This window comes from Diabrotica virgifera, chromosome 9, assembly GCF_917563875.1.
Source record: "Diabrotica virgifera virgifera chromosome 9, PGI_DIABVI_V3a".
NCBI lineage: Eukaryota > Metazoa > Arthropoda > Insecta > Coleoptera > Chrysomelidae > Diabrotica > Diabrotica virgifera.
Genome location: NC_065451.1, coordinates 147618106 through 147633436, shown reverse-complemented (window position 1 = coordinate 147633436; position 15331 = coordinate 147618106). Strand labels below are relative to the sequence as shown.

Genomic DNA, 15331 nt, shown 5'->3' with positions numbered 1-15331 from the left:
GAAATAATGCGGAGCACTGCAAAACACTCGAGATACGATCCGGAAAATAACACAGCCCAACAGTGTCTGGATACATTAAAACAAAAACTCTCCGTCTATTCAGGTCGATTAAGAAGGTATAAAGTTAGTGACAACCGAAAATGTGACAATGCACTTTTTGAGAACTCTGAGAAGGCGTTCTACCGAAAACTCAATTCCACCGTAGAAAGTGTCGACAAGTCTTACCCAAGCCAAGAAGAGATTCATGAGTTTTGGGGAAATCAACTTTCCACACCAGCTGCTCTTAACAACAATGCTGGCTGGATAGAAGATACGACGCAGAACTGTCGCCACTATGTCACAGCTAACTACGAACCATTCACTACCGATGAGGTCTCAAATATCATCAAAGAGCTTCATAACTGGAAATCTCCTGGACCAGACGGAGTTCAGAACTTCTGGCTTAAGAAGTTTTGGAGTATTCATGAGTGCTTGTCAACATTAATTAATCATGTTATTTCTAAACCGCAGGAAATACCATCATTTCTAACTCAGGGAACCACTTATTTAATACCGAAGGATCAAAATAACACCCAAGATCCAGCCAAGTACCGCCCAATTACTTGTCTTCCAACTTTGTATAAATTGGTCACATCCTGTATAACCCGGCGTATCTACCAACACTGTGCTCTAAACAATATCATAGAGCCTCAACAGAAAGGATGCGCTAAGGGTTCTATGGGTTGCAAAGAACAACTGATCATCGACTCAGTCATTTCTAACCAGGCATTCACCAAAAAAAGGAACCTCTTTACTGCCTTTATTGACTATAAAAAGGCCATTGATTCAGTGCCGCATGAATGGCTTATAGATATATTGAGAATATACAAAGTCGATGATAACATAGTGACTTTTTTAAGGCATATAATGACAAGTTGGAAGACTAAAATTCACCTCCAAATACCTGGTGAAAACAATATCGAAACGGAAAATATCGCAATCAATCGGGGTCTGTTTTAAGGAGACTCGCTGAGTCCATTGTGGTTCTGTTTGGCTATGAACAGCTATTAAATTCCACTGACTCAGGTTTTAGCATTAAAAACAACAATACTGTAGTAGCGAAGCTTAATCATCTGTTGTATATGGATGATTTGAAATTAATGGCTTCTACTCGAGACAATCTAGAAAAAATGCTAAAAACAGTAGAAACATTCTCTAATGATATTAATATGCACTTTGGACTAGACAAGTGCCGCGTTTTAAATATAGTCAGAGGAAAGATACAGCCCGGTGGATTCGATATGCAAAATGGCCAGAACATCGAGGCCATGGGTGAAAACGATATATACAAATATCTTGGAGTAAAGCAGGCGCGGAAAATTGACCATAAGCAAATGAAAACTGAGATAACTACTGAGTTTATACGAAGGATAAAACAGCTGCTTCGTTCACAGCTTAACAGTAAAAATTTGTTTAAGGCACTAAACACCTACGCTTGTTCCACGCTTAGCTATTCATTTGGTATTGTTAAGTGGACAAAAACAGATATAGAAAATCTTCAGCGAAAAGTACGAACACACCTCACAAAGGCACAAAAACACCATCCTAAAAGTGCAGTAGAAAGAACGACATTACCACGGAATCTACGAGGAAGAGGACTTATGGATATAGGTGAGCAATTAGATAAACAAATTGCTAATTTAAGATCTTATTTTCAGATGCAAGCTGAGACATCTACTCTACATCGCGCTATTTGCGCAGTAGATGACACAACACCGATCAAACTGAGGGAACCAGAAATGCGCATAAACCACCTCACTAAAGACGAAAAAATGCGCGCCTGGATGGGTAAACCTCTGCACGGGCGACATCCCAATGAGGTCAGCCAAGACTATGTCGACAATACAGCGTCGAACTATTGGTTGACAGCAGGAAAGATGTTCCCTGAAACGGAGGGTTCATTACTGGCCATTCAGGATCAGGTTATACCAACCAGAAATTACCTGAAATATATTATCAAATACCCTCAGGTTCAAAACGACAGATGCCGATATGGATGTCAAGCCCAAGCATTTGCTGCAACTGAATACAAGGAACGGCATGATGCAGTTGGAAAAATACTTCATCAAGAGATAGCTATCAAGCTGGGACTTCTCCAAACGGACCATCTCCCGTATTATCAATACGTCCCCGAGAGTATGCTTGAGGATGGCAACTACAAGCTATACTGGGACCGCACTGTGCTCACAGACCAAACAGTGGCACATAATAGACCAGATCTCGTACTAGTTAATAAATTAACAAGACAAACAACACTAATTGATGTGGCGATACCTAACAACAATAATCTACGTAGTAAATATACTGAAAAGATCGCCAAGTACAGAGATCTGGAAATTCAAATACGAAGGCAATGGAGAATGCAAAGTACCCAGACGATACCGATTATTATGTCTACTACTGGAGTCATTCCGAAGACCCTCCTCGAAAGCATAAAAAAGTTGGGTCTAAATGAACACCTTTATAAGACCATGCAGAAAGCTGTACTACTCGCGACGGCCAGATGCGTACGAAAATTTCTGGGAGAATCTCCAGCATACCAAGTCACCTATGGCTCGATAACACGGAAAGAGTCCCACCAGAGCTCAATTCTTTTGATACCGTAGGTATCTGGGATGAGTCAATTTCCCCCTTAGAGGGAGTGTGAGCCGTATGGCTAAATCTGGATAATACCTAGTGTGACCAACTCCAAGTCAGTCGAATCCGGGACAAGGCTGAAAAAAATACCTGAAATCCGGGACTTTTCAATAAAAATCGGGCCATTTATTAAGACAACGATAATTAAAATACAGAAACGAAAAAAATCCACCATTTTAGTATTTATAGAAATATCTTCTTCTTCTTGACGTGCCTATCCGTGACGAATGGTGGCGATCATCATGGCAATCTTCACTTTATCTGCAGCAATGCGAATAAGCTGCACAGATGTTGTGTTGAACCAGGTTCTGAGGTTCTTTAACCAGGATGTTCTTCTTCTTCATGGATCTCGCTTTCCAAATATTTTTCCTTGCAGAATGGCTTGTAGGAGGGCATATCTGGATTCATTTCGCATAATGTGTCCAAAGTATTCCAACTTTCGAGATCTGATGGTGGTTAGTACTTCTCAGTTCTTCCCCTTTCTTCTAAGGACCTCCTCATTTGTGACCCGATCAGTCCTATAGAACTGTAGGAGTTCTATAGGATATCCTATAGTCCGTAGAACTATAATAATCTATAATACCACGATATAAAATGCATGGGTTTGGACGTGGTGTTAGTATTACACTCTAGAAATTGTCGACTTTTTTTCGTCCCACGAATTCAATCTGATGTGAATTCATAGAAGAATAACGTATTCAAAATTTCCAAATATAATTTTAGCAAAACTTTGAAAAATCGGATGGCCCGGAAGCCTTGTCCGGGACGCCGGGACACGACTTCGTAATTCGGGCCATGTCCCGGATTTTTCGGGCTAGTTGGTCACACTAATAATACCGCATATACTATATTTTACATATATATATATATATATATATATATATATATATATATATATATATATATATATATATATATATATATATATATATATAGTACACCTATTCGTTATACATATTAATAAATATCATGTTACAATCTCAATCATATTTATATGTTACTATAGATTCTAATATCTTTTCGTTATCTAAACGTATCGTCGATAAGATACCTAACGATTCACACACAAATATTATTAAACAAGAATGGTGTTCCTCTCTAAATACATGTAATACCAACGTAAATACACATATTTTAATTAATGATGATGAAATAGAAGATAACGTACAAAAAGTAGAAAACGACGAAATAAAATCGATATGGCCGAATCGTTTTTATTACAATACACCCATTTCTATGATGGATGACATTACTTTATATTCGGACATTATACGAGATTCTAAAATCAAACGTTGTATACATTTTATATATCTCGATTATGCACATGGCGTTTACGAAGAAGAAAAATCAAATATACAACGCATTTTGAATAACATACAACATTTGTCCAATACTATCATTATATCTAACGCAAATTCCGTTTCTATAGGCCAATACGCTATACATCCAGGTAATTGTACTCATACTCAAATCGTCGATATTATAGCTTCGATCATCACGTTAGATATCATCATACGAGATCGCGTCACGCATCAAGAACTATTGTATAGATTAAACACATCTGAATCGATTTTACCGAATACTATGATTACGACACCCGAATCTAAACAACCAAACCATATTTACGTATATGAATTATTAGACGCTCATAATCGTTTATCTATACAAAACGATTGCGTTCAATGTTCTATATAAATGTCATATTTTCTATACGATTTCATCTAAATACTCTTAAACTGTACTCATATTTTATGTAAAAGTATACTTGTAAAAAAAAGTACATAGTTACTATATAATTTGCTGTTTTATAGAAATCATATATTTTTTATATAATAATTTTTTAATCATGTATACATTTTGCTTATGTCACGTGATACGATACGTCATAGTGGAGGTAGTGGGGGTAAACGAAACAATAAAACTGTTTTGCACACTACTAACTTTGTTAGTCGGATAGAGTGCCGGCTAATAGAAACTTTTTTGAGGGGGGTATATTATTATTATTATTATTATTATTATACATATATGTATATATATATATATATATATATATATATATATATATATATATATATATATATATATATATATATATATATATATATATATATGCTTTCTGTTGTTTTCCGGGTTTGACTCCGCGTTGAATAATTTTGGTTTTGATAAAAACCATTATTTTGACGACGTTTCGGCAAGATCTCACTTGCCATTGTCAAGTCAGGTAGTTCCGCTTCTCGCTGCTGCTTGAAGTAAACTGAATTTTTACTCACGATACCGTCGCTTATGTAGTTGATCCTGATGCTGCTTGCCCTGCGCGAACTCTGGCTCTTGTTATTGGTCCGGTGTAGGTTGCAGTCGTCGGCGGGATGTTACGCGTGGATGTTGCGGCCTGATTTATTTTGGTCTTTTTCTTCAATACCGTTTTCCAAGTTGTAGGAAGCCGTTGCGCATCATCTCTTTGGTTTAAGCCGTTGGGATTTCTTTCAATTTCTATCGATTCTCTGATTTCCCGTTTGCTTTTTATTTCGATGTTAGCTAACATCGTTGTTTGGTTCAGGTTTATTATGTGTCCTGTATTTGCGACATGTTGAGCCAGGGATGACGTGGTTTCTCCCCTTTCGATAGCATTTCGGTGTTCTTCTCGTCTTACCTGGATTCTTCGGTTGGTCTGTCCAATGTACGACTTTCCACAATCCCCACACGGAATCTCGTATACACCTTGGCTTTCTAACGATATTTTGGTCTTTGGTGTTGGTAAAATAGTTGAGATCTTTCTGTCCGTATTAAATATCGTTTCTATGTTGTGTTTTCTCAGCACTCTCCCTATTTTCTCTGTCGTACCCTTCACATATGGCAGAATGGTTTTGCCGATCGGCTTATTGTCTTCTGTAGGGTCCTTATCTCTTCTTCGAGCATTTTGAGCTTTTTCGATGTTGTATGTTGAGAAGCCGTTTTTTCTTAACGCTGTTTTCACGTTATGCATTTCTTCATTTTGATATTCTTGGTCTGTCAGTCTTTCGGATCTTGTAATCAAGGTTTTGATGACTGAATGCAATTGTGCAGGATGGTGGTGTGAAGCAGCATTTAGATATCTATCGGTATGTGTCGGTTTCCGATACACTGTATGGCCTATGTGTCCGTCTTGTTTCTTTATTATTAATTAACACATCTAAGAATGGAATTTGATCGTTTTCTTCCAGTTCCATGGTAAACTGGATTTTATGGTGGATATTGTTGATGTGTTCTAAAAAAGCCTTTAGTTTTTCTTCTCCGTGGGTCCAGATAATAAAAGTGTCATCCACGTATCTAAGCCACAGTTTGGGTTTGTATTCAGCTGTTTCTATTGCCCGCTGTTCTATTTCCTTCATAAACAAGTTCGCTATTACTGGTGACAGTGGAGAACCCATCGGTGCTCCCTCAATTTGTTTATATCTTTGTTCCTTATAGATGAAATAAGTGTTATTTAAACAGTGTTTGGTTAGGTTAAGGGCCGGTTGTTCGAACGCTAATCAACAATGATCATTATCAAATAATTAATTACTGTCAATGTCAACTTTAAAAACATAATTAATTACAATTCTGAGACTATAATCAATTAATATAACAATAATTATTAACATAATTAATAATAAATCTCAAAATTGTAATTAATTATGTTTTCAGCAACCCAAACAAAGTTGACATTGACAGTTTTGGTGACAGTAATTAAATATTTGATAATGATCATTGTTGATTAGCGTTCGAACAACCGGCTCTTAGTGTATCCGGTGATATTGGATACTTTTTGCTTATGATGTCCAGTGATTCATCTATAGGAACATTCGTGAAAAGTGAGACAACATCGAAGCTGACTAGCAAATGTCCCGGCTCAAGAGTCACACCTTTTATACGCTCGATGAAGTGGCTCGCGTTCTTGACGTAAGAATCCGCTTCTTCCGCGTATGGTTGCAGCTGTTGGGCCAGAAATTTCGCCAGCGGTTGTAAGGGAGATCCGATGGAACTCACAATTGGTCGCAGTGGTAATCCTGCCTTGTGTACCTTGGGTAGGCCGTAAAATTTTGGGCATCTAGATGACTTCTCTCTAGGTATGAGATGGACCTGTTGTTCTTTAACTGTTTAACTGGACCTGTTGTCAAACAAATGCTTTAACACAAACCCAATTTCTTCCAATGAAAATGGTTTTGTATTGTTTTAAGAACTCTTCAACTTCGGCTTTTTTCGGAGATACCTTGTCTTTAATGTGCCGATGAAAATGTTCAATAACAACTTGTTTTTGCTCCTCCGTCCATCTTTCTCGGACAATCTTTTTTTTTTTCGCCGACCATCAACAGACTTTTCTGAAATTTAAAACAAAATATAAGACAAACCAAACAAAAAAAACAAGAAGCAAAATGTAGACCTCACTGATTTCATTTATTTTAAGGTACTAAAACAATATTTATCACTAAAAAAAATTTTAAATACCCAATTCGCTTCCAGCACCCCTGGTGGCCCTCCTAAGGGGTTAAAATGTAGATTATTTTAAAAATTGAAAATTGATGTGTATTCTCGGGTATTTTAAAACAGTTTATGATGAAAGAAAATGTTTTCGACTACTCATTGACACCCTGGTCATACTCTGTGACCCCAAGGGGTCAAAATATCACTTATTATAAAAATTAAGAATTGATGCGTATTCTCGGGTCTTTTGGTGAACTGAAACAGTTTATGGTAAAAGAAAAAGTTTACCACATTATAAATTGAAGAACATAATCAATAATATCAGAAAAGCTTCATCAAACTTAAATAGAATTGTTGCTAATAAATCCTAATAGTTAAATGTTAATAAAAACTTTCAATTGGAAACCAAAAGGAAATAAGATTCCCATTTGTAAATGTTATGTTTAAGAATAATAAGATCTAGCACATATTAAGCAGTGATTGCCATTTAAATAAAATAAACAATAGATTGAGTATAATTGTAACCCATATGTGTGTATTATTTGACTCTTTTCTTTCCTATCCCGATTAGGAACCATTGAGAAATACTTAGAAGCCACGTAAGTAAGTAATTAATTTTATAATTCGCCCTGAGATTGAAAACATATTGATATGTGATCCGGTTAATTAATTAGATTATTATTGATGCATTGATTAAATTAAATGACATATAAGAATATTATCTCATATCAATAATCAAGATCACATCAATATATATATATATATATATATATATATATATATATATATATATATATATATATAAATTTGGTTATTGGGTTATGCAGCAAATGAAAAAGTGTACTCTTTTAAATTTCTTTAATCCTAGCTTTCGGTTAAGATTTTAACCATCATCAGGGTGCTACAAAGATATTTTTGGTGTAAGATAATATGAAAACATGTATAAAATTTTGTACTTACAAACTTATTGAGGATATTTCAAATATGGTGTAACTAAAATGAGAATCAAACTTAACATGGTCATGTAAATGCTTCAATGGAAAAAACGTAAAATAAAGTAGTAATTTAGTAAAATAAAAGTTAATTAATTTAGCACAACTTCAAAATCAATAAAAGATAAAATGACATTTAGACATGACATGACATTATTTGAAATATCTTACAAAAATTTTTTAATATAGATGAACAATTTATTGAAGGACCAATAGGGTCAATGATATTGAAATATTTTTAATTTTTATAAAATATTGTTAGCACTATAGAGGGATCGCAGTGATTGTGACTATAGGCCGACTATACTCAAAGGTAACACGAAACCTAATAGAAAATGATATTAAAGACAAAAAACCCGAAGAACAAGCGGGATATAGGGCCGGACGCTCCAATATGGATAATTTTTTTTTTCATTAAAATTTGCAATGGAAAAACTAGTGCAGAGAAATAGAGAAACTATATAGCTTCAATAGATTTGGAAAAAGCATATGACAGTGTACCGACCTCCCAACTATGGATAGAATGGGTAAATTGAAAATAAAATTCTTATTAACGCCACTCAAAATTACTACGAACAAAAATTTCTTCGGGTTTTTTGTCTTTATTATCATTTTCTATTAGGTTTCGTGTTACCTTTGAGTATAGTCGGCCTATAGTCACAATCACTGCGATCCCTCTATAGTGCTAACAATATTTTATAAAAATTAAAAATATTTCAATTCTTATCATTGACCCTATTGGTCCTTCAATAAATTGTTCATCTATATTAAAAAATTTTTGTAAGATATTTCAAATAATGTCATGTCATGTCTAAATGTCATTTTATCTTTTATTGATTTTGAAGTTGTGCTAAATTAATTAACTTTTATTTTACTAAATTACTACTTTATTTTACGTTTTTTCCATTGAAGCATTTACATGACCATGTTAAGTTTGATTCTTATTTTAGTTACACCATATTTGAAATATCCTCAATAAGTTTGTAAGTACAAAATTTTATACATGTTTTCATATTATCTTACACCAAAAATATCTTTGTAGCACCCTGATGATGGTTAAAATCTTAACTGAAAGCTAGGATTAAAGAAATTTAAAAGAGTACACTTTTTCATTTTCTGCATAACCCAATAACCAAATTTATATAATTACTGTCAGCAAAGACTCATTGTCTTCTTATATATATATATATACATACCAATCGGACAATTAGAAGCCCGGAATACTTAACAGACAACCCACAGCCCGGGTGAAATATTCATCTTATAGGAGTGTATTTTCTATTAAAATGATCAGGGTAACGAGCTTATCAAGAGCAACCTGAGAGGGGAAATAATTTCCTTCATTTATTTTTTTATATGTACTAAATAGACTATTAGTAGCCCGGAGTATAATCCAGCAAATCGAAGCCCAAATGTGTAAAAAAGTATACTTAATACATTTTAGGAAGCCCTGCTTTGTTGCCAGCTTACTTTACGACCCGGGCTTTGAATTGACTGTGTGCTCTTTACATGGGATCACGCATTATATGTTTTTTGTTGGTTCTTTAGTTTATAGCAGGGACTCCTAATGAGTGTTGGTCAAGTCCTTTGGAAGTTGAAATTCACAACAGTTACAAGTCAAATGTGACTAAAATGGAATTAGACCATTTTGAATTTCCACTCTTCAATTATTGTTTAAGACCATCGGTACATAATTCGCAAATATTTTACGGCTATCCCTACTTTTTCTGTCTTTACACGGCAAATTACGTGTATTAAAATTCACACTGGTATGGATATGTAAACATTACTAGAATGTCATTCTACTTGACAATGTCATGATTAACTTTAAAGAGATGGCTTTTAAATGTTCTTGGATAACTGCTATTTGTATAATTGCAAATTATTAATTCAGTTAATAAATGTGATAATTTTTTCACTAACTAGGTATTCACTGATTGTAATAATTTATATGTACAACAAAAACTAATACTCAATCGAGAAAAGAGGAAAAATGTTAAAGTGATTTTTTAATAATATATTGTTACTATGGAACGCTTACAATTTTGAACATCTTCAACAACAAAATACTTGGATCACAGAATATATTATCCTGATGTATTCTCTCCTTGGACCTTCCACAAATAATACACAATAAACAACTTTTTATTAAGTTCACGTCTTAAATCAATTATTTGTCAAATACACTATATGTATATCAATATTATTTAATCAACAACTCAAAATATTCATGATGCCATGTCAAATATTTAAAATTGTCACTGATTGTCGCTGTCTGACAAGCAATATGCTGACAATATTCTATTCGACTGAGTGCGTTGTAAGACAAAGATAGATTTGGAAAATATTACCACGGACATTGTATTCATTTTTTTCGAATCCTGAAAAAAACAATAAATATTTTTGAAAAATTTAAACGCAGAATGAAAGACGGAATTATTGCCAAGGGCCGAAAGTCCCTTAGAATAAATAAAAAGTTTATTTTGAATGAGATATTTGAAATTAAAAATCACACTAAATTTTCTCTTAGTTTTTCACCCCTGTAACTTATTAAAATAAACATTATAGAAGTTCTCAGGGACTTTCTGCCCTCGCTAATAACGTAATCTTTCATTCTGCGTTTAAATTTTTCAAAAATACTTATTAGTTTTTTCAGGATTCGAAAAAAACAATTAATCCCCATTTGAAGAGCATTGCAGCCGAAAATAATACCCATCGTCTTAATGGTCAACAAACTCACTCCCAATGTTAATTTGTATTATTTGTGATTAACTTCAATGGATTAATCTGTAAAGCCATGAGAAACAAAAAGTTTGGGAACGACTGGTAATAGGATCAAATGCATATTGAAAAGTCTGACAATGTGATAAAATGGTTTATTAATTTAACACATCCTATTTAAAAAAAAAAAGGTTATATTCGGTAGAACAAACATGTGAGTAAAAATAGAAATAAACTAAAGAAAAAGTAAAATATCTTATTATATAACTATTAAAGAAAAATGCATTCGGTTAAACTAATAAACATTTCTAATTTAAAATGAAAAATGGTAAAATGGGTCATTTTGCTCTAAAAGTATTATACACTAAAGTCTTTATTTTCAGCCAGTCTTTATTCTTTGGAAAGTCCTTATATTTAGGGATGCATTCTGCACACTCGCCTGTTTTGGGCGCAATTTTCTTCTGAATATGATCCTTAAAATAATGACATACTAGTGACTTTTCTGCCTTAGACCACCGTTCACGCCCAGCGTTACTTTTCTTTTCTACAAAAAAATTGATTATAGTTCTACATGTTTTGTATAGTGTGTTCATCAACATTATTTTATTTCGAAAAATATTTCAAAAAATCTGTCGAGTTTTACTTTTATTGTAACAGTCGTTTATTTATTTTATAAAACACCTTGTATATTGTGAACATATTAAATAGCACTTCCTTTGTATATTGTGCCAATGTGTGCTTTTGACCTGTGGGTGAGTTTCACCTCTTCTCGGGGGTGAAAAATATACGTTTAAAAGTAAGTCCAGAAATGGATAAACTGACTAATTATAAGTAACTTTTGTTCTATTCTATAGCATTTTTTCACGAAGTTAATACTTTTCGAGTTACGTGCGAGAAAATAATATGTTCACTGTTCAACAAAAAAAAAAAAATTTTAGACGGTTTTTTGCAAATAACTTAAAAATGAAGTATTTTATCGAAAAAACATTCTTAGTAAAAATATAGCTTATAAATAATTGAAAAAAATGGTCTATGAAAGTATGAACTCTCTAGACTCTAGATCCAGTAGAAGCAAAGTTGTAGGTAATGAAAAATAGGTTCATATTCGTCAAGTGTCAAAGCGAATATTTCAACGTGAAATAACCAAAAAATGATGCACTTCTTGGGGAAACTTCCTTATAGCTTTTTAAAGTGTTTAAATAACTATATCAAAATAAATGAAGACACAAGTGCATGAAGGGTCTATGTCACACTCTTAAGTTATTGAGAAAAATGATGTTAAAATTTTTATACTAGAATTTTTTTACTATAAGATCAAAATATAGTAAATTTATAGAATATGTAGTCCTAAAACTAATATATTTGTTAATAATATTTAAAATAATAATTTATTATATATTTTTTATACAGTGATGGGCGTACTAATAACCGGCAAAATAGCGCAAAAGATGAAAAACATATTAAGTTGTGAGAAAAAAAGAGACGAACACTAATGGAGGTGTTAAATTTAGCGATAGTAACTTATAGATTGACATTATATTGATTGTTTATCACCTTTAAACGTATCGGACGAGTTTAAGAAATGCCACTGTCACAGTTACAGTTTTAGTTGACATACTCCTCTGATACGTGTAAAGGTGGGAAACCATCAATATAATGTAAATGTATAGGTTAATATCGCTAAATATCCCAGCTCGACTAGCTTTATCTTTTTTTATCTCACAATTTAGTATGTTTTCCATTTTTTGCGCTATTTTGCCGGTTATTAGCGCGCTCATCACTGTATAATATGTACATTGTGTACATAGGTCCTTTATGCAGTTACATTTTAAAAATTTACTGTGTACATAGATCCTTTACACTCTAGAAAATATTAATTTTAAAACGTGTTTGACTTCTTTGAAAGATCTCTAGGTTCGAACAACGTACTTTTAACATAAAAAACATATTTTGAAAAAATTGTCACATACACCCTTCATGAACTTGTGTCTTCAAATATAATAATAAAATAGAATAATAAACCTTATTCTTATTGTATTTTTAATTTATTGCAATTTTCTGTTTGCATTTTATTCATAGATAAAAATAATAATTTATTTATTTAATTAAATTGTCAATATTAACTAATGTATTTATAGAAGACGTTTAATTATTTGATTTTTTAAATAATTGAAATAAAAATTATATATTAACAAGATGCCTAGTTGCTACTAGCAACTACTTACTTATATAAAATCTCATTACCAGTTTACCATTCACCGTTTATTTTTTTAATATTAACATAATAGTAAATTTAAGATTTTGTTCACAGTGAATATTTCACAGGTAGTGAATTTTTGATCAATTCTAAAAAAATGTCCGTACCTCATTTTCATTAATGCCGTTTTGATTGGCATTTATTTTGGCCATCGCTACCATTCTTTGAGATCGCTTCATCTCGTTATGCCGGCACAACCTATTCATTAGAAGGTGATATTAAACAAATGATCTAATATCTTTATCGAGAAAAATGAAAACATGTTGTGTTACTACGTAACAGATTTAGGGCGTCGTAAAATGCGTACAGCATATATCTGGGTCTGGGTAATATATCCGGTTTATATACCGGCTAGAACAGAGGCTTGCGCAACAAATGCATACCGAATTTTATTCGAATATTTATTTAAAAAAAAAACTGTTATTTTCGGATCTCAAAAATGAAAAAAGAATTTGCTACAGCTATAGACAAGAAAGTTAATTTTTCGATAAACAATAACCCTTAAATAAATAAAAAAAAACCGCAAATACATTGCATAAGTCAGTGGTCCGCGCTTAGTTAATATATTTTTTATTACACTGGTTTTAAAGAACTAGAAAAAGAGATTTTAAAAGTGCTTGCCTTAAAATAAAATCATTTGTTGATTCCAGAAATGCCATTAGTTTAATTGAATCAGATTGGGTGCTTGAGCCATAATAATAAATTATAATTGTAAAAACATACGTTTTGTAGTTAAAAGCTAGTTTCTATTTTGTAATAAAGATGTTGATCATGCAAATCGTCCAGATTTTTAGCTTTTTAGCTGCTACATCAAACAATAAATTAAAAAGTCAAATATTTCAAAACTATATGACTGAAAAAAAAAATAAAACGATAGTGCTTAATTTTCACTTATTTTTGAAAGAATTCAATTACAAATATTTTCAACTTATTTTCAAAAACATCGATGAAGATTCGGGTATGTTTCGGGTGTTTTCTTCAAAAGATATGTACATTTATAAAGTAAATATAAAAAATTAGCTTAACTTTTTAACTTAAGTGCACTTATGTTAGCACTCCTACACATTAATCTGAAACCTCATGTTTAAGTGAGTTTATCCTCCGGTTGACCTAACCAAAAAATTTTGTTTACGATCTCTAATTCCATTAATCTTGATATAAAAAAAGCAAATGAAATATATTTGAATTTTTAATATAATTTTTCTATTCTACTGTCATAAATTTGAAAGAAAACAGGGACTTTCTCCAACAAAGCTTGTCCAATTCGGATTTTACCAGCCTCTACAACACAAAATAGGACCTATATTTGTTATCCTTTTAAAAATAGTACTTGTTTGTATAAATATGTGCAAGTAATGTGATATAAATCCATGAATCGATCTTAAAAAAGTAGTTTTAAAACCTGTGGATTTAATCTTGTTGAGTTAACCAGTCTGATTTTCACTTAAATTGTGGTACACTTAAATTAGTTGGGCTATGAGATGTAATTAATTATAAATTTCGACTGTAAAGCGGAGTCATATGGGTGGTTTATGTGAAATTTATTGAATTTATCTATTTAAAAAATATACTCACCTCACTTCCATTTGTCCTGATTTCATCTTCATGACTGGCATTTACCATTGCTACTATTCATTGCGAACGCTTCATTGGGGACGCACAAGGCCCGCACAACGTATTCAATCAAACACAATGTATAATCACAGATTTGTTATCTTTAAGATGAAAAATTAAAACATATGATATTGCCATGTTGCCTTTTTTAGGGCTTCGTAAAATGCTTACAACATAAATCTGTATAAAAACATATACACCGACTACAACAGCGACTCCGCGGCAAAAGCTTGCACTAAATGGTGTATATATAGATATAAACTCCATCATTATGAAGCCCGAAAAATTGCAGGTTTTCTAATATTTACTCATTATATATGCGAACTTTGGGCAACTTAAAGACGGCAAGCTATTAGTAACCCCCCAATACATGTGTGTGTTCGACCAGCTCCTTCCCCTTCCCCCTGTAAGTCTAAGAACGACAAGAAAATCATACGAAGCCCAAATTCGGGCTTCGAAAAGGCTGGAGGGCTGTGAATAAGCCGTAGAATGTTCACATTTTGGCTTCCTATTGCTGGTTAATATGTATGTATATATATATATATATATATATATATATATATATATATATATATATATATATATATATATATATATATATATATATATATATATATATATATATATATAT

The 15331-nt window shown here is 32.5% G+C and overlaps 1 long non-coding RNA gene across 1 annotated transcript; it reads right to left on the bottom strand.

The window, feature by feature from the left end:
- Positions 1–11065: 11065 nt before the first annotated feature.
- Positions 11066–15047, bottom strand: LOC126892419 (uncharacterized). The gene is made up of 2 exons (XR_007700818.1): positions 14662–15047; positions 11066–11373 (listed from the first exon to the last, which is right to left on the bottom strand). It is a non-coding gene; the product is annotated as an uncharacterized LOC126892419 (long non-coding RNA).
- Between the last annotated feature and the right edge of the window lie 284 nt (positions 15048–15331).